Below are 21,916 nucleotides of genomic sequence, written 5' to 3'. Positions count from 1 at the left end.
CAGTGAGGGGAAAGGTATCATCCCTGTCCATGGTGGTGAGGTGGACCTTGCTACTGATGGCGTTTAGCAGCGCATGTTTAATATTTCCCTCCACATGCTTTTGCAGGGCAGGGACGGCTAGCCTGCTGAAATAAAAGCGGCTAGGCACATTGTATTGTGGGACTGCCAATGCCATCAAGTTACGGAAGGTGTCAGTCTCCACCAGCCTGAATGACAGCATTTCAAGGGACAGTAGTTTTGCAATGCCAGCATTCAGAGCCTGTGCTCGAGGGTGGTTTGACGAGAATGGCTACCTTTTCTCCCATGCCTGTGCTACCGGATGGCTGTAGACTGGGCTGGGAGTGTGAGGATGACAGGGAACGTGGTGCTATGGGTGGAATTAGACTGGGTCTCTGGACAACAGTGCCAGAGGTTCTTCCATGGCGATCCTGTGAGGAAGCCGAACCAGCTGTGTGTGAGCTGTAGGAAGAGGCTGTAGGTGCCGCTGTAGGTTGGCCTAGGTCTTCAGTGTGTTTTTGTAACTCCACCGCGTGCTGGTCAGCACGTTTCCACATATTTGTGGTATTGAGGTTGCTGACACTTTTCCCTCTTTTGACTTTCTGATGACACAGCTTGCATTTGACAAAGCAAATGTCATCTGCAACTGTGTCAAAAAAGGACCAGGCACTGCAAGTCTTGGGAGCGCCCGTTTTCGCTTTTGGAAGAGGCATGCTCCTAATGGGTGCCTAAGTGGAGGCTACAGGCAACAGTCTTCCACCTCCTTCTCCCACCTTTGTGGGCCGTTCGGGGAATCTCTTCCTCAGAGCTGCTCCCACCACCTTCCTGTACCTCACGCCATGATGGGTCAAGGACCTCATCATCTACACTATCCTCTTCCAACAACTGCTTCTCCTGGGTAGTCTCGGCAGCACAGTACGCACCAGAAAGTGGCCCCCGAGTCTCATCATCAGATGCGTACTGAGGTGTGCTGACCGGAGGCACTGGCCATGTCCTTTTCAGATTCAGAGAGACAAAGCTGTTGGGCATCACTGCATACTGCCTCTTCTTCCATTTTTCGAATGCTGCTTGGTTGGCCCCCTCTTTCCAAGCCAAGAGATTCAGAGAACAGAAGTAGAGATGGCTCCTGTACTGGGCTCTGACTGCCTGGGCAATTTGGCCAGTGGTGAAGAGACAGATGGGTGCTCTTCAGTGCTCTGTGCCTGAGAGGATGTGGCACTAATTGAAGTTGATGCGTTAGCTCCGACAACGGCTTCAATTTGTTCGTCCCGCAGCAGTGGGGTACGGCGAGCTCCTACAAAGCTGAGCATGAAGGACTGTTATCTGCTAAAACTGGGGGATGATGAGTCACCGCTGCCCGCAGCAGGCACAGAATCCCCACGTCCTCTTCCTGCTCCACCTCCACGCCCACGTGCCTTACTCCCTGCCTTCTTCATCTTGGTAATTCTGATAAAGATAGGCAGAAAAGTACTAAGGGCTTAGTGTGCTTATTCCTGAACAGCTGCTAACAGGTATAAGAAATAACAGGTATTTTATGAAGTGTGGACTAGACTTTAATATGAGCTAATGTGGCCTACACAACTGTAAAGTGGAGTGTTTGGTGAACTTTATTAACTTTTTGTTTTTTTTCGCAGAACAGACTACAGTGTGAGCTGAACTCACACAGAGACCTTGCAGACAGCCGTGAACGGCACTGCAAGGCCAACAAAATGCTCCTATATGTACTCCTATATAGTGTCTTTCCACAATCTAGCAGGAAACGGATGGAAACCCACTAATAGGATAAATCTGGAACAATGTGCAGCAGGCAGCACTAATTCAAAAAAGGACAATGGAACAGTATGAGGCAGTGAGGAATGCTGAGCTGACTACAACCAGCTGTGGCTGCAGAACAGACTACAGCATGAGCTGAACTCACACAGAGACCTTGCAGACAGCCGTGAACGGCGCTGCAAGGCCAAAATCAGCTCCTATATGTACTCCTATATTAGGGTTTTTCCACAATCTAGCAGGATACGGATGGAAACCCACTAATAGGATAAATCTGGAACAATGTGCAGCAGGCAGCATTAATTCAAAAAAGGACAATGGAACAGTATGAGGCAGTGACGCATGCTGAGCAGACTACAACCAGCTGTGGCTGCAGAACAGACTACAGAGTGAGCTGCTCTCACACAGAGACCTTGCAGACAGCCGTGAACAGCACTGCAAGGCAAACACCAAGGTTACTTACCGGTAGCAGGTTTTTCCGGAGCCCATGACAGCACACCTGAGAGAGGGATCCGCCCAGTCAGGACAGGAAACCTACTGAAATAAAAGGGCGGTACCTCTCCCTCGCTTCAGTTGGTTTTCAGAGCATGAGAGGCCCCCTTGGTTAGTACATGGTAATCCATCACCACATCATAATTATAACAAAATACACCCAGCTAAAAAGTGCACACCAAAGGGTGAATAAGAAGGGAGGGAATATACAGCTGCTGTCATGGGCTCCGGAAAAAACGGCTAACGGTAAGTAACCTTGGTGTTTTCCCGTCTCCCATGACAGCACACCTGAGAGATTTTGAGAAAGAACCACCTTAGGGAGGGACCACCGCTTGTAGCACCCTTCTACCAAAGGTAAGGTCAGACGAGGAGGATAGATCTAGCCGGTAGTGTCTAAAGAAGGTAGACGGAGATGACCAGGTAGCGGCCTTACAAATTTGATCTATCGATACCTCTGCTTTTTCTGCCCAGGAAGTAGCCACGGCCCTGGTGGAGTGAGCCTTGATGCCATCAGGGATCGGGGTGCCACAGGAAGCATAGGATAAGGAAATAGCCTCCCTAATCCACCTAGCAATAGTACCCTTGGATACCCCATATCCCTTCCTACTACCCTGGAAGGCTACAAATAGGGATTGATCCTTCCTCCACTGACTAGTCAAGGATATGTACTGCAAAATAGTTCTCCTCACATCCAGTGTATGAAATTTCTCCTCCCCTGGGTTCTTAGGATTATTACAAAAAGAGGGTAACACAATCTCTTGACTTATATGGAATTTAAGTACAACTTTCGGAAGGTATGCCGGATCTGGTCTGAGTACTACTCTGTCATCAAAAATTTGCGTGTAAGGAGGGGAGACAGACAGGGCCTGCAAGTCGCTCACTCTACGGGCTGATGTTAATGCTACCAGAAGCACCGTTTTAAGGGTGAGTATCTTTATTGATGATTCCTGCAAGGGTTCAAATGGACCTTTGGTTAGGGCATCTAATACCAGATTTAAATCCCACGGGGGAACTCTCTGAATTTCCACTGGTCTATACCTACTACAGGATTTAATAAAGCGGGACACCCACCTATTGGAGGCAAGATTGCAATTATATAAGGCTTCTAATGCCGACACCTGAACCTTAAGCGTATTAGTTGCCAAACCCCAGTTGTAAACCCGCTTGTAAAAATTCTAAGATAGTACCCACAGGAGCCTTATCCCCCAAAGGTTGCCCCGAAAAATCCAGAAACTTTTTCCACGTTGTACCATAAATTCTCGATGTTACTGTTTTTCTACTTTTTAATAAGGTGGAGACTAACCCTGGCGAAAACCCCCGCCTACTCAGTAATGCCCTCTCAAATTCCAGGCTGCAAGATGGAAGCCCTTCACCTGAGAGTGGCATATTGGGCCCTGGGTTAGCAGGTCCGGAATCTCTGGTAGAATCCAAGGATCGGTTATAGACATTTGTCTCAGGAGGGAGAACCAAGGTCTTTTCGGCCAAAATGGAGCAATCAAGATTACCCTCGCTTGCTCCATTCTGATCTTTCTCACCATTGCTGGAATCATCGCTATCGGTGGAAACACATAAGCGAGACTGAAATCCCATTGTATTTGCAGAGCATCTACCGCGAAAGGATTCTCCGTCGGGTCTAACGAACAGAAACTGTCTACTTTCCTGTTTACAGTGGCAAATAAATCTATTACAGGTAAGCCCCAAGCCTGCACTATCTGTTGAAACACCCAGGGATTTAAAGACCACTCTCCCTGCCTCAGTGTCTTGCGACTTAGGTAGTCTGCTCTCGTATTCTCGACTCCCCTTATGTGGAGAGCAGAGAGGGATAGTAGATGGCGCTCTGCTAGTTGTAGGAGGACAGACGCTGACTTCATTAGAGAAGGGGATCTCGTCCCCCCTTGGTGGTTGATATATGCCACCACTGCGCGATTGTCTGACATGACTCTGGTATGGTGACCTTGATGGATGGGAAGGAAGTGTTTCACAGCTCTTTCTACAGCCCATAATTCTCTTAAATTTGACGCCTGCTGTGATTCTAGATGGGACCAGGATCCCTGGATTGAGAGAGTTCCTAAATGTGCCCCCCATCCTGTACCGCTTGCGTCTGTGGTGATGACCTGCTCTACCGGAGTTATCCACTGGACCCCCGACGTTAAATGATCTCTTATGGCCCACCATTTTAGGGAATCTGTTACCTCCAATGAAAGACGTAGCTTGCCCTCTAAATGCCCTTTTAACCATCTTTGCGCAGACAGGACCTCCCACTGCAATAGTCTTAGATGGAACTGAGCCCATCTTACTGCGGGTATACAGGACGTCAGAGAGCCTAGCAAGGACATTGCCTTTCTCAATGTCATTACAGGGTGTTGAATTGCTGCTTCCACAAGATTTTGAATTTTGACCAGCTTGTTTTCTGGTAGGAGACAAAGCTGACGCCCGGAGTCCAGAACCAGGCCCAAAAAGGACTGAATCAGCTCCGGCGTCAACCTTGATTTGGCGAGATTTATTTTCCACCCCAACAATTCTAGTGTCGCCATAACCTCTTTTATTTGTGACAGGCAGTGCGCTGCTGAGTTCCCTATTATCAGGAAGTTGTCTAGATACGGAACTATTACCACGTTCCGAGAGTGGAGGAAGGACATGACCTATGACATCAGCTTGGTAAAAATTCTTGGCGCTATTGACAGGCCGAATGGGAGGGCAGCGTACTGATAGTGCCTGAGACAACCTTGGACATAAACGGCTACCCTTAGGAATTTTTGAAAGTCTCGATGAATTGGGACGTGATAATAGGCGTCCTTTAAATCGATAGCTGCCATGAAACACTGTGGAAACAAGAGTTTTATCGCTGTATTCACAGACTCCATTTTGAAGGAACAGTTTACTACCGATTGGTTGAGATTTTTTAAATTGACGATAGTTCTTAGTGACCCGTCTGGTTTTCTTATCAAAAAAAGAGGGGAATAAAAACCTTTTCCCTGTTCTTCCCCCAGGACTTCTACCAGAACATGTTTTGATACCAGCTCCAATACCTCTGTTTCCAAGGCTAGCTGCTCTTCCGGGGTTTTTCTTTGGGGTGTTGAAACAAAAGTCTGTCGCGGTGGATAAACAAAATCTATTTTTAGGCCGTCTTTGACCACCTTCAGAGCCCAATGACTGGGGGAGATGTTTACCCAGGCTGGGAAAAAAGACGAAAGCCTCCCCCCTACTGGCCTGGCGTCATTGGGAGGCCTTTAAACATATATCCAGATCCCCTTCTGTCTCTGGAGTCCCAACTCCTTCTATCTCCCGGGGGGTGGCCTCTACTAAATTTGCCCCTCCGAAAATAAGGCCTTCTAAAGTCCACTGGAAAGCGAGGAAAACCCTTTTTACTGTCTCCGGCTTTTTCCATAATGTCCTCCAACTTTTTACCAAAGAGGAAATGGCCATCACATGGTATAGAACAGAGTCTATTCTTTGAGGGTAAGTCTTCCGGGCACCCCTTCAACCAGAGAGCACGTCTAGCCGCATTGGATAAACTTGCAGCTCTAGCCGCCAGCCTTACGGAGTCTGCTGAAGAATCTGCTACAAAGGCTGCCGCTCCTTTAGCCATAGCTACATTGGATAAAATTTCATCTCTTGGAGCTTTAGATTTTAACTGCTCCTCTATTTGCTGTAACCAGACAATAAGGGAACGTGAGACACAGGTTCCTGCAATTGCCGGTTTTAGACCACCTGCGGTTGCTTCCCAGGTGTGTCTTAGGAATCCGTCCGCTTTTTTATCTAAGGGGTCCCTTAATACACCAGAATCTTCTAAGGGAAGGGATAGTTTTTTAGAAGATTTAGCTACTGCGCCATCAATTTTAGGCACTTTATCCCAAGTCTCTGAATCCTTCTCCTCAAAGGGGTAAAGTCTTTTAGAAGCCGAGGGCAGATTACCCGATTTCTCCAGCTTTCTCCATTCTTTCTCTATAAGGGCCTTTACTTTGGAGTTAACAGGAAAGGTACGTTTTCTTTTTTCCTCCAAACCCCCGAACATAATGTCCTCCAGAGATTTGGCTGTTATCTCATCCTTTAGGCCCATTGAAGCTCTAACGGCTTTTACCAGCTTGTCCATGTTCTCGGTAAGAAAGCACAGACGGCCCCCAACATCGCTATCTGAAGAGGAGCCAGAGGACCTAGAGGAGGAGGAGCAGGGAGACAATGGTTCTTCCTGACATTCCTCATCAGAATGAGAAACCTCGGATACAGAAACTGGTTCTAGGTCTCTACTACCCTTTTTCTTAAGGGCTGCTTTAACAGAGCCTTCTACTTCTGCTCTAATTATTGCTCTAAGACTAGAGGCAAAGTCAGGGGTCTCTTCCTGGATAGTCTTTTGGATGCAATCTATACAAAGACTCTTCTGCCACTGCACTGCCAACGGAACTCTACAGAGGGCACATTCCTTATCTTGGAGCTAGCCTTCCTCGGCGCCTGCCAAGTAAACAGAAAATGTAGCCCATTACCACCAGGGTGACATTCACGTAGATCACTCACCACCCGCTGACCACAAACGGTACCGGATTCCGAGGCGGACTAGGAGCACGGGGAATGTTTCTCCTGGAGGTAGAAGAATCCTGAGACGACCGACCAGGACGATTGCCACTCCTTCCACTCGAGCGGCTATCCATTTTAGTACGCTGGTGAGCAGGTGTATCACCTGAAAAGGGCTCTTGCTGCTGCTGCTGTAATGGCTGCTGCTGCTGCTGAAGCTCCATACGATCCTCCATCTCTGGAACAGCTGTATGGGAATGAGCGTCGTTCAGCGTTGTTTTACCCTTAATAAAGGGTCCTCCTCAGTGCTCCCCACCTCTTCCGGTGACCATTAAGCTCCTCTCCCCCTCCCGAACACTGCCGGGAAGCCTGTAGCGTTACCGGCGTTCTTTCCATGGGCGCCGCCATCTTGGATCCGGCGCGCCGGTCTGACGTCACGCAGGCACGCCCACTCCCAGCGTACATTGCACGCAACGTCAGCCGCGCGCCCGGAAGTCGCCCAGCTGAGGGGGAGAGAGCGGCGTGGTAGACAGAGAACGGCCCCAGGAGTCCGGACTGTGCTGGACCGACGCCCGCACGTGCGCAAGAGCCCCACGGGATCTGCGAACGGCGCTACCGTCTCCTGAAGGCTGACATACAGGCGCCCTGCCTGTGCTTCCAGTGCTGGGACAGGAGCGGGTAAGTGGATCTTCTATCAAAAACCGCCGTCTTCAGCACAAGGGTTCCCATCAGGACAGGAAACCCAACTGAAGCGAGGGAGAGGTACCGCCCTTTTATTTCAGTAGGTTTCCTGTCCTGACTGGGCGGATCCCTCTCTCAGGTGTGCTGTCATGGGAGACGGGAAAAAACAAGGTTCTCATACAGCGGTAGCTAAATTAGCCTGGGTAAAGCACAATGAAGCAAATCGCTATCTCCAACTGGCCCTCAGTCAGAACACAGCGTCCTGTCCCTAACTGAATTCACAGCAGAGTGAACCCAAAATGGCGGCGACTTATACAGTGCATCATGACATCATTTCAGCAGCCAATCACAGCCATGCCAGTAGTTACATGACTAACATGCAGAACAGGATGTGCCCACATTTCTAATGATTCCTCATTGGCTGAATTAAATGAAACTGGCTCTTTGCATTATGGGAACTTCCGATTCCGGTATCCGATATTGAGAAAGTATCGGAACTCAGTATCGGAATTCCGATACCGCGAATATCGGCCGAAACCCGATATTTGCAGTATCGGAATGCTCAACACTACCCATAACACTACATACAGTGCAGCACAGCACAGTGTAACACCCCCAGGCCATAACACTACATACAGTGCAGCACAACAGTGTAACACCTCCAGCCCATAACACTACATACAGTGCAGCACAGTGTAACACCCCCAGCCCATAACACTACACACAGTGCAGCACAGCACAGCGTAACACCTCCATCCCATAACACTACATACAGTGCAGCACAGCACAGTGTAACACCCCCAGCCCATAACACTACATACATGGAAGCACAGCACAGTGTAATACCCCTAGCCCATAACACTACATACAGTGCAGCACAGCACAGTGTAATACCCCTAGCCCATAACACTACATACAGTGCAGCACAGTAACACCCCCAGCCCATAACACTACATACAGTGCAGCACAGCACAGTGGAGGATTCCCCAGGCCATAACACTACATACAGTGCAGCACAGCACAGTGTAAGATTCCCCAGGCCATAACACTACATACAGTGCAGCACAGCATAGTGGAGGATTCCCCAGGCCATAACACTACATACAGTGCAGTACAGCACAGTCTAAGATTCCCCAGGCCATAACACTACATACAGTGCAGCACAGCACAGTCTAGGATTCTCCAGGCCATAACACTACATACAGTGCAGCACAGCACAGTGTAAGATTCCCCAGGCCATAACACTACATACATTGCAGCACAGCGTAGTGGAGGATTCCCCAGGCCATAACACTACATACAGTGCAGCACAGCACAGCGTAGGATTCCCCAGGCCATAACACTACATACAGTGCAGCAAAGCATAATGGAGGATTACCAAGGCCATAACACTACATACAGTGCAGCACAGCACAGTGGAGGATTCCCCAGGCCATAACACTACATACAGTACAGCACAGCGGAGGATTCCCCAGGCCATAACACTACATACAGTGCAGCACAGTACAGTGTAACATGCCCAGGCCATAACACTACATACAGTGCAGCACAGTGTAGGATTCCCCAGGCCATAACACTACATACAGTGCAGCACAGCACAGTGGAGGATTCCCCAGGCCATAACACTACATACAGTGCAGCACAGCACAGTGGAGGATTCCCCAGGCCATAACACTACATACAGTGCAGCACAGTACAGGGTAACATTCCCAGGCCATAACACTACATACAGTGCAGCACAGCGGAGGATTCCCCAGGCCATAACACTACATACAGTGCTGCACAGTACAGTGTAACATTCCCAGGCCATAACACTACATACAGTGCAGCACAGTGGAGGATTCCCCAGGCCATAACACTACATACAGTGCTGCACAGCGGAGGATTCCCCAGGCCATAACACTACATTCAGTGCAGCACAGCGGAGGATTCCCCAGCCCATAACACTACATACAGTGCAGCACAGCACAGTGTAGGATTCCCCAGGCCATAACACTACATACAGTGCAGCACAGCACAGTGTAGGATTCCCCAGGCCATAACACTACATACAGTGCAGCACAGCACAGTGGAGGATTCCCCAGGCCATAACACTACATACAGTGCAGCACAGCACAGTGTAGGATTCCCCAGGCCATAACACTACTTACAGTGCAGCACAGCACAGTGGAGGATTCCCCAGGCCATAACACTACATTCAGTGCAGCACAGTGGAGGATTCCCCAGGCCATAACACTACATACAGTGCAGCACAGCACAGTGGAGGATTCCCCAGGCCATAACACTACATACAGTGAAGCACAGCACAGTGGAGGATTCCCCAGGCCATAACACTACATTCAGTGCAGCACAGTGTAGGATTCCCCAGGCCATAACACTACATACAGTGCAGCACAGCACAGTGGAGGATTCCCCAGGCCATAACACTACATACAGTGCAGCACAGTACAGGGTAACATTCCCAGGCCATAACACTACATACAGTGCAGCACAGCGGAGGATTCCCCAGGCCATAACACTACATACAGTGTAGCACAGTACAGTGTAACATTCCCCAGGCCATAACACTACATACAGTGCAGCACAGTACAGTGTAACATTCCCAGGCCATAACACTACATACAGTGCAGCACAGTGGAGGATTCCCCAGGCCATAACACTATATACAGTGCTGCACAGCGGAGGATTCCCCAGGCCATAACACTACATTCAGTGCAGCACAGTGTAGGATTCCCTAGGCCATAACACTACATACAGTGCAGCACAGCACAGTGGAGGATTACCCAGGCCATAACACTACATACAGTGCAGCACAGTACAGGGTAACATTCCCAGGCCATAACACTACATACAGTGCAGCACAGCGGAGGATTCCCCAGGCCATAACACTACATACAGTGTAGCACTGTACAGTGTAACATTCCCAGGCCATAACACTACATACAGTGCAGCACAGCGGAGGATTCCCCAGGCCATAACACTACATACAGTGCAGCACAGCGGAGGATTCCCCAGGCCATAACACTACATTCAGTGCAGCACAGCGGAGGATTCCCCAGCCCATAACACTACATACAGTGCTGCACAGCGGAGGATTCCCCAGGCCATAACACTACATACAGTGCAGCACAGCGGAGGATAGTGGAGGATTCCCCAGGCCATAACACTACATACAGTGCTGCACAGCGGAGGATTCCCCAGGCCATAACACTACATACAGTGCAGCACAGCGGAGGATTCCCAAGGCCATAACACTACATACAGTGCAGCTCGGCGGAGGATTCCCCAGGCCATAACACTACATACAGTGCAGCACAGCGGAGGATTCCCCAGGCCATAACACTACATACAGTGCAGCACAGCGGAGGATTCCCCAGGCCATAACACTACATACAGTGCAGCACAGGGGAGGATTCCCCAGGCCATAACACTACATACAGTGCAGCACAGGGGAGGATTCCCCAGGCCATAACACTACATACAGTGCAGCTCAGCGGAGGATTCCCCAGGCCATAACACTACATACAGTGCAGCACAGCGGAGGATTCCCCAGGCCATAACACTACATACAGTGCAGCACAGGGGAGGATTCCCCAGGCCATAACACTACATACAGTGCAGCTCAGCGGAGGATTCCCCAGGCCATAACACTACATACAGTGCAGCACAGCGGAGGATTCCCCAGGCCATAACACTACATACAGTGCAGCACAGCGGAGGATTCCCCAGGCCATAACACTACAAACAGTGCAGCACAGGGGAGGATTCCCCAGGCCATAACACTACATACAGTGCAGCACTGCGGAGGATTCCCCAGGCCATAACACTACATACAGTGCAGCACAGTGGAGGATTCCCCAGGCCATAACACTACATACAGTGCAGCACAGTGGAGGATTCCCCAGGCCATAACACTACATACAGTGCAGCACAGCGGAGGATTCCCCAGGCCATAACACTACATACAGGGCAGCACAGTACAGTGTAACATGCCCAGGCCATAACACTACATACAGTGCAGCACAGTGTAGGATTCCCCAGGCCATAACACTACATACAGTGCAGCACAGCACAGTGGAGGATTCCCCAGGCCATAACACTACATACAGTGCAGCACAGCACAGTGGAGGATTCCCCAGGCCATAACACTACATACAGTGCAGCACAGTACAGGGTAACATTCCCAGGCCATAACACTACATACAGTGCAGCACAGCGGAGGATTCCCCAGGCCATAACACTACATACAGTGTAGCACAGTACAGTGTAACATTCCCCAGGCCATAACACTACATACAGTGCAGCACAGTACAGTGTAACATTCCCAGGCCATAACACTACATACAGTGCAGCACAGTACAGTGTAACATTCCCAGGCCATAACACTACATACAGTGCAGCACAGTGGAGGATTCCCCAGGCCATAACACTATATACAGTGCTGCACAGCGGAGGATTCCCCAGGCCATAACACTACATTCAGTGCAGCACAGCGGAGGATTCCCCAGCCCATAACACTACATACAGTGCAGCACAGCACAGTGTAGGATTCCCCAGGCCATAACACTACATACAGTGAAGCACAGCACAGTGTAGGATTCCCCAGGCCATAACACTACATACAGTGCAGCACAGCACAGTGTAGGATTCCCCAGGCCATAACACTACATACAGTGCAGCACAGTACAGGGTAACATTCCCAGGCCATAACACTACATACAGTGCAGCACAGCGGAGGATTCCCCAGGCCATAACACTACATACAGTGCTGCACAGCGGAGGATTCCCCAGGCCATAACACTACATTCAGTGCAGCACAGTGGAGGATTCCCCAGGCCATAACACTACATACAGTGCAGCACAGCACAGTGGAGGATTCCCCAGGCCATAACACTACATACAGTGCAGCACAGCACAGTGGAGGATTCCCCAGGCCATAACACTACATTCAGTGCAGCACAGTGGAGGATTCCCCAGGCCATAACACTACATTCAGTGCAGCACAGTGGAGGATTCCCCAGGCCATAACACTACATACAGTGCAGCACAGCACAGTGGAGGATTCCCCAGGCCATAACAGTACATACAGTGCAGCACAGCACAGTGGAGGATTCCCCAGGCCATAACACTACATTCAGTGCAGCACAGTGTAGGATTCCCCAGGCCATAACACTACATACAGTGCAGCACAGCACAGTGGAGGATTCCCCAGGCCATCACATTACATACAGTGCAGCACAGTACAGGGTAACATTCCCAGGCCATAACACTACATACAGTGCAGCACAGCGGAGGATTCCCCAGGCCATAACACTACATACAGTGTAGCACAGTACAGTGTAACATTCCCAGGCCATAACACTACATACAGTGCAGCACAGCGGAGGATTCCCCAGGCCATAACACTACATACAGTGCAGCACAGTACAGTGTAACATTCCCAGGCCATAACACTACATACAGTGCAGCACAGTGGAGGATTCCCCAGGCCATAACACTACATACAGTGCTGCACAGCGGAGGATTCCCCAGGCCATAACACATTCAGTGCAGCACAGCAGAGGATTCCCCAGCCCATAACACTACATACAGTGCTGCACAGCGGAGGATTCCCCAGGCCATAACACTACATACAGTGCAGCACAGCGGAGGATAGTGGAGGATTCCCCAGGCCATAACACTACATTCAGTGCAGCACAGCGGAGGATTCCCCAGCCCATAACACTACATACAGTGCTGCACAGCGGAGGATAGTGGAGGATTCCCCAGGCCATAACACTACATACAGTGCAGCACAGGGGAGGATTCCCCAGGCCATAACACTACATACAGTGCAGCTCAGCGGAGGATTCCCCAGGCCATAACACTACATACAGTGCAGCACAGCGGAGGATTCCCCAGGCCATAACTCTACATACAGTGCAGCACAGCGGAGGATTCCCCAGGCCATAACACTACATACAGTGCAGCACAGGGGAGGATTCCCCAGGCCATAACACTACATACAGTGCAGCACAGCGGACGATTCCCCAGGCCATAACACTACATACAGTGCAGCACAGCGGACGATTCCCCAGGCCATAACACTACATACAGTGCAGCACAGCGGAGGATTCCCCAGGCCATAACACTACATACAGGGCAGCACAGGGGAGGATTCCCCAGCCCATAGCATTACATACAGTGCAGCACAGCGGAGGATTCCCCAGCCCATAACACTACATACAGGGCAGCACAGCGGACGATTCCCCAGGCCATAACACTACATACAGTGCAGCACAGCGGAGGATTCCCCAGGCCATAACACTACATACAGGGCAGCACAGGGGAGGATTCCCCAGGCCATAACACTACATACAGGGCAGCACAGCGGACGATTCCCCAGGCCATAACACTACATACAGTGCAGCACAGCGGAGGATTCCCCAGGCCATAACACTACATACAGTGCAGCACAGCGGAGGATTCCCCAGGCCATAACACTACATACAGTGCAGCACAGCGGAGGATTCCCCAGGCCATAACACTACATACAGTGCAGCACAGGGGAGGATTCCCCAGCCCATATCATTACATACAGTGCAGCACAGCGGAGGATTCCCCAGCCCATAACACTACATACAGGGCAGCACAGTGGAGCATTCCCCAGCCCATAGCATTACAGCCCCTTATAACACACATGGTAACATGCACCCATCACCTCATTATATTCATGCTGGCAGCAGACCCTTATTATAGCCCTCACCCAGCCCACCACACTACACAGTAATGCACCACACAGCAGACACCTCAGTAACACACCGCCTTCCCTCACTGCACACAGACCATTAGATGCTTTTCGCATCTTACCATTATTTCCCGTCCAGAGGCTGCTGTGTGCAGCAGGAGGATGAATAGAGAAGCCCCGACGGCAGCCCAGCAGGAGGCAGCACCGAGCACATGTCCTGGCTGCAGGGGTCCAGGGAAGGGAAGGAGACCGGAAATCCTCCTGACAGGAAGTGCCGGCGTCCTAGCTGCCCAGCCGCCACTGGTCCTATAACACCATTACACCAGGTAGCAGCAGCCACTAAGATTCTGGTCACATGGTTATGACGTCACGGAAGGTCCTATAGCACGCTGTGCAATATTATCTACCAATTCGTCCTCCCACCACCAGGTGTCGCTGGATATCTTTACGATGACGCTCTGTCCACTGGGACATAAAAGGAGCGATGCGAAGGCGCCGGCGCCATTATGACCCGTGCGATATAGAGAGGAGAGTAGTTTAGCTGTATGAGGGCAGCCAGGAAAGTTGGAAACTTGTCTGTGACGTCCTTACCCAGCAAAGCTATGATAGACCGCACTCCTTGCTGTAATTGACGTTCGTGGGATTATGGTGTAGGGTTTTAGTGATTCATGAGGTAAAATTACCTCAGAAAAGATAGTTCCTGTGAAGAAGGAAAGTCAGAGCCGTGTCTCAGGAGATGTATATACGGCCAGTAATCGTGTCAGGGAAGCTTTAGTGTTACTTCAGGACTCTACAATAGTAGAAAAGCACACAATCTGAATTAATTTGGAAAGAAAGTCTCCTAAAAAACTCAATAATGTGTCGTAAATGAGGAAACTGCGAAGCTGAGGGGGTAAAATGCCGTAGAGAGGACAAAAAGTGATCGTAAATGATCAATAGCGACAGCAAATGATGGCGCAAAAGTGACTAAACACAAAAATAATGAGTAAATAATACATAGATCCCTCCAAGCACAAAGGCGGCAATGAGAGAAAATAACGGCGCAAAAGAAGGAAAACAGTCAAAAATATGCAAATTGTGTAAATTTCGTTTAAAAAAAATGCAACAAAGCAGAAAAATGATGAAACTGCAATAATGAGTTTATAGTTGGGAGGAGAGAAAACGCCACGCAGAGCTCCATAAAGGATCTGAAAATCATATTCAGTATAAGATCGGACTAAAACAAACGAGGCAGAAAAATGATCTTACAGCGCCGTAATACAAAATAAAAATGGCGTAATAGCGACTGCAGGAAAAGGAGAAATTCACATTTTAAGGTGCGCATTTTGCCTTCGCTGAGAGGCTAGTAATTAAATACATTTCAAAATATAAAGGAATAAATTGAGCATAAATAATAAAAATACCTGTGAAGCGCACTTATGTCATGAAACTAATCCTCCAGAGACCTTCTGCAAATCGTGTGTCTACGGCTGCTGTCCATGTATATACTTCCTGTACATATACCTTACATGTATGTAAGCAGGCAATTGGGCATGACTACTTGCACCTAAGGCCTCGTTCACACGTCCCGTGTTCATATGAGTTCATCCAGCAGAGGGCGCATCACCGCGACTGGAGGTAACTACAGTACATTCCCCTGCGCTCCATTCATTCACCAAGTTTTACAGTCAGGAGCACAGCTGCATTAGCAGAGCTCCTGGGTGTAAAATGATTTAACCCCTTCAGATGGATTTACAGCGTGGGACAAGACTGAACGACGGAAGGTATGGAATATTGTTGTTTGTTTTGTTTAACTTTATTTCAGGTGACAAGGGTCTTCAGGTGGATTAACCCCTTAGTGACAGCCAATTTGGTACTTCATGACCGAGCCAATTTTTACAATTCTGACCACTGTCACTTTATGAGGTTATAACTCTGGAACGTTTTAACGGATCCCGCTGATTCTGAGATTGTTTTTTCATGACATATTGTACTTCATGTTAGTGGTAAAATTTCTTCGATATTACTTGCGATTATTATGAAAAAAACTGAAATATGGCGAAAATTTTTACAATTTTGCAATTTACAAAAATTTGTATTTTTATGCCCTTAAATCACAGAGATATGTCACGAAAAATAGTTAATAAATAACATTTCCCACATATCTACTTTACATCAGCACAATTTTGGAAACAACATTTTTTTTTGTTAGGGAGTTATAAGGGTTAAAGGTAAGGTACCGCATTTGTAGATCATTCATTAATCAATGTAATGTAGCATAACATGCTGTTATAACCAAAATTTGAATGCATGTAAAACAGATTTCGTGTGTTATACCAGTAGAAAGAAGGAACTGGGGGCTGACATCTTGGTTTCACAGCAGTAGCACGACACTAGCAGTGTCATTTTACGGCACCCCATGGACATAGGAGATAATAGACCGGCGCGGACCCTATCTATAACATTGCAGCCACATCAGCAGTGAGCTGGGCACGCCTCTGTGGGCTGCACAACTCACTGCTGTAGGTGTGACTGGCCACCATTTTACTATAGCCCAGTGCTATCTGCCGAGCTACACTTGCTCTCTATCGCTGCAGGACAGAAGCGCTGACTGGAGCCGGAGAGTGGGGAGTGCGGGTGATTTACCTCCCTGCTCCTCTGTCTGTACTCCAGGCACTGCACGTGCTGAGCAGACATCCTCTGCTCTCACACACTGCCCTCCCTGGGTGCTTCTCCTGCTCTGTCTCTGCCTCCTCACACACACCCAGTGATCTCCGGTAAGGCTACGTTCACATTTGCGGTGTGCGCCGCAGCGGCGTCGCCGCAACGCACAACGCAAACAAAAACGCAGCAAAACGCATGCACAACGCAGCGTTTTGCGCCGCATGCGTTCAACGCATGCGGCGCAAAACGCTGCGTTTTTTGCAAACGCAGTTGCGTTTTCAACAAAAAACGCAGCGTTTTGCGCCGCATGCGTTTTTTGTACAGTGAGTCATTCTTCAACCCACCCCCTCAAAAAAAGGGTCTACACAATAGATAAGGGACCACCAATGGCTAGAAGAGGGTTGGTGTTTATGCAATTGTGTATATATACCTTGGCAGACATGAATTCCTCCCATTTTGCTGGTATTCATGATGGAGCGTCCCATGGACAGTGTTATCATGGATATGGAGATGGAATTAGCCTTTGCTCATGCCTATGCTGTTGCCTGTTGTCATCAAAGGGAAAGGGAAAAACGGAGATGGAGTCAACGCCGTTTTTGGATACACCCTATCTTGGAAGTCCGGGAGAGCCGTGGAGCATACCATAGCTTGTTTGGCGAACTGAATGAGAACCTGGAGAAGTATTTCGAGTACACCAGGATGTCTCAGGACAGCTTCCGGTATCTGCTGCGTCGGGTGGAAGGATCCATTGGCAGGCGGGACACACAGCTCCGGAGAGCTATTTCCGCAGAGGAGCGGCTTCTGGTCACTCTACGGTACGTAGCTGAATGACTGTGATATGTTCTTCCCCTTTTTTTTTTTTTTTTTTTGGGGGGGGGGGGGTTGGTATGGTCAATGTACTTTTATAAAAATTACAATGTACTTTAATGTAATTTATTTATCTTCTTTGCAGTTTCCTTGCTACCGGAGAGACATTGAGATCCCTTCATTTTCAGTTCCGGATTGGAGTCTCCACCCTTTCCGGAATTATTGCTGAGACCTGCCGCGCTTTGTGGGATAATCTCCGGGAGGAATTTTTACCCGTCCCTACAAGAGAAATCTGGGAGGAAAACGCACAGAAATTTGAGCAGGTGTGTTCTTTTCCAAACTGCATTGGCGCGGTGGATGGAAAGCATATTCGTATTACCAAGCCAGGGAAAAGTGGATCCATGTTCTACAACTACAAAAAATATTTTTCCACTGTGCTAATGGCAATTGCTGGTGCCGACAGCCGTTTTCTGGCAGTGGACATTGGGGCATTTGGCCGTTCAAATGACTCACGGACATTTAAGGAGTCGGATATGGGCCAAAAATTATATAACAACAATTTTAATTTCCCCCAGCCACGACCTCTTCCCCACACCGAAGGCCCTGCGATGCCATTTGTTGTGGTTGGGGATGAGGCATTCCAAATGTCTGGCAACCTATTGAAACCCTACTCCAGTCGGGGCCTGGACCATACCAAAAGGGTGTTCAATTACAGACTATCCAGGGCCAGAAGGACTGTGGAGTGCGCCTTTGGCATCCTTGTGTCCAAATGGCGGATATTAGGATCCGCCATTAATCTGAAAACTGAGACAGTGGATGAGGTGGTGAAGGCGTGTGTGGTTCTCCACAATTATATTCTGACCAAAGAGAGACTGAACATTGAACTGGATGAACCCATAGCCAACCCATTGCCCGATTACCAGGATCATCCTCTGAGGACAAGTGTTGAAATTGCACAGATGAGGGATCGTTTTGCGGCCTATTTTGTGTCAGATGTTGGCCGTGTGTCCTGGCAAGATACAATGGTGTAGTTTTTATGTTTTACTGTTGGACTTTATTCTGGATTTAAATACACCAATAAATCCCTGTATTGTGATTGTAGTAATAAAATAATTCTACATGCTGTGCAATAAATCCGTTTTGGTTGGTTTGTTTATGTCAAATTTGGCACCTACCTATAGTTCACTAATGTGATAACCCTCTTTTGAAAATGTTGTTTAATAAAAAATATTTCTAATTTTTCTACCCTTTTTCAATTAAATTTATGCCATAGCATCTAACATATTTATTTGTTTATAAGATCGCCGTGTATCGTTGTGTTTGACAGCAAAAACAACGATACCAGCGATGTTTTACACTGGTAACCAGGGTACACAACGGTTACCAAGCGCATGGTCGCGCTTAGTAACCCGATGTTTACCCTGGTTAGCAGTGTTAAATGTAAACATAAAAATAAATATACTCATCTTCGCGTCCCCTGGCGTCCGCTTCCTTCACTGACTGAGCGCTGGCCGTAAAGTAAATTCACAGCACAGCGTTGATTTTACCGCTTTGCTGTGAGGGACGTCACTCAGTCAGTGCAGGGAAGCTGACGCCGGGCGATGCGATTGTGAATGTTTTTTTTTTTTTTTTTCATTTTACACTGGTAACCATGGTAAACATCAGAAGTGCGCCCTGCACTTCAACCCGATGTTTACCATGGTTACCCGGGGACCTCGGCATCGTTGGTCGCTGGAGAGCTGTCACACAGACAGCTCTCCAGCGACCAAATACCGATGCTGCAGTGAATTGCATCATTGTCTGTTTTGCTGCAGCAATGTTAAGTGTGAAGGTACCTTTACGGTATGTGTCCACGGTCAGGATTGCATCCGGATTTGCTCATGTTTTTTCATCAGTATTTGTAAGCCAAAACCAGGAGTGGAACAATTAGAGGAAAAGTAGAATAGAAACATATGCTCCACTTCTGTATTTATCACCCACGCCTGGTTTTGGCTACAAATATTGAATTACAATCCTGACCAAATCCGGATGCAATCCTGAGCGTGGACACATACCCTTTTTCTTTGAAAACAACTCATACACTTTAGTGTTTGGAAACACTTGGAAACACCTCATACAGCAATGTGAGACACCCAAAGAAACGTTAAAAAAAAAAAATCCAAAAATACTGTCTGACGTTGCATATATGAGGTGTTTGAAGCACAAATAAATGGCGCACGGAGTGAATTGCCGAGAAGTGTACGTTAAAAGAAGACCAAATATTTTATTCAATAAAATAATTTTTTATTTGGGGGAAACAGAAAAAAAAGGGAAAAGAAAATTAGGGGGTATCCTAAACAGCCGAGGGGGGATCAACTTCCGCTACCACCGGTGACCGGTAGCTTTGAGTCCTGGAACGTGGACTGGGAGTGGAATAGGAGGAGGAGGAGGAGCCATAGTCAAGGAGGCTTGACGGCAGGTCCAAACCCCCCGCAGGGTACACTAGCGAGACCGCATCATCACTATGGGAGATAGGAGGCAACACAAGCCGCCTGCGTTTTTGGCTTGGTTGGCTCTGGCTGCTGTGGCTAGAGCCACGATGAGATGGTGTCTGTACTGGAGCAGCCAGAACCTGTGCCTCTGTGTGTGTGTGTCTGTGTGCCTCCTCTTATGTTTTTTTTTTTTTTTTTTTTTTTCCTGGCTTCTGCGGCATCTCCCCCAGAAGCACTCCTACGGGAGGATGAGGGCCTGGCAGGAGCAGGAGTGGGCCGCACACTAGTATGGTGCCTGTGGTGGCGTCGCTCGGCACTTGGACCAGGGTGGGGTGGCTGGAGTGACTCTGCAGCAGGAGTCGGAGTCATGCTAGCCAGCGACGGCACTACGGGCAGTGTCGCTGACTGCACGACCCGAGCCTGCTGCAGAGCCCTCACGTAAGAATTGTTGCAGTCCTGCATCACCGAAATCTGGAGTTCCGGCGTAAGGTTTTCCACCATGCCTTTAGCAATTGTGCTAAAAAAATGTTTTGCCGGATTTGAGAGCTCGGCTTCCAGGATTTCAAGGCGCCGTCCCATACTGGACATTTCATCTCTCAACGCCTTGAAACCGTTCTGGAACACCGTGCCCAAGTGCAAAAATTCAGGCATGACTGACCTGTCCGAGGCCCGCTGGCGCTGTCGGGAATACCCGAACGAAGGTGCGCCAGAGGCCTCGGGCAGGGGAAAACCTGACGTACCGGCAGCCGGTTCTCCAGATGATGGTGGTGCAGGCCTGCTGTCGCTGTGGGATGGCTGTGACGGCTCAGATGGCGATCCATGAAGTTCCGCTTCACAGGGGGGAGCTCGCTGGAGGGTGCTGCTGTGTGTCCTGTGAAAAGATAATGAAAAAATTAGTCTTCAATTAATAACCTATCACATACGCCAACTCCTGTCAAAAAAATTACATGACACATCAAAACATTACAATCCCCTGTCTCTCAGTCTGTGTGGCCTATAATAAATTGCTGATTGTTATCGCCAGCTGACCATTAGGGCTCACGATAACAATCATGGACATACCGACGGCAGAAAATGACTGTACATTCCCTCTGCCAAAGGCAATGCATACCCCTGTCATATTTTTAAAAAATTATTGTGTGAAAAACTAATTTCAAGATGCCGGCTATGTTGCAAAAATAATATAAAATTTAAGGTCTATAAAAGAATTAAAAAAAAATAAAAACCAGACTTTGCTGATCTGATCGCAGGAATGTCCATGACGTTAGGATCATGTGATCGAGACGTCATCATTATTCCTGCGATCAGAACTACACTGACTCAGAACGTAACCTGTCATGGACTACAAGGACTCTCGCTTAACCTAAAAAAATTACCGTGGATGGCCAATATGCTACGCTGACTACATTGATGGCCAATACACTATGTGCCTGGGAAATGTACTATGTGGATACGTGGCTAGAACGTGTACTATGTGGCTGCGATATAGTGGCCTGTAAATATACTATGTGTGTGGATGCATAATGTACGTGGCTGGCCAATGTACTATGTGGCTGTGCAATATGCTATGTGGCTGGGCAATGAACTATGTGGCTGTGCAATATGTTATGTGTCTGGGCAATGTACAATGTGCAATATGGTATGTGGACAAAATACTTACTGTCGGCGGCCAAGGATTGGTCTTAGGAACTGTAGTGCCCTGTTGTACTTGTAGGGCACCGACTTGGCCGCAGCAGCACCACTCCTCGATTGCTCCTCCTCAGCACGCAGCCCCTTATTGAAACGGTCCTTTATGGATCGCCATCTGGTCCTCAACTTT

General features: G+C 48.5%; 1 protein-coding gene across 2 annotated transcripts in view; it reads right to left on the bottom strand.

Moving 5' to 3' along the window:
- The window catches only part of LOC143766600 (uncharacterized), a 39,239-nt gene extending 24,744 nt beyond the window's left edge, over positions 1-14,495 (bottom strand). For both annotated transcript variants that reach the window (XM_077254397.1, XM_077254398.1), the window contains exon 1: positions 14,299-14,495. The gene's annotated coding sequence lies outside the window, so the exon portion shown is untranslated. The remainder of the gene's footprint in view (positions 1-14,298) is intronic.
- Between the last annotated feature and the right edge of the window lie 7,421 nt (positions 14,496-21,916).

Source organism: Ranitomeya variabilis, chromosome 4 (genome assembly GCF_051348905.1).
Source record: "Ranitomeya variabilis isolate aRanVar5 chromosome 4, aRanVar5.hap1, whole genome shotgun sequence".
Taxonomy (NCBI): domain Eukaryota; kingdom Metazoa; phylum Chordata; class Amphibia; order Anura; family Dendrobatidae; genus Ranitomeya; species Ranitomeya variabilis.
The sequence above is the reverse complement of the archived record's forward strand: the minus strand, read 5'-3'. Positions and strand labels throughout refer to the sequence as shown.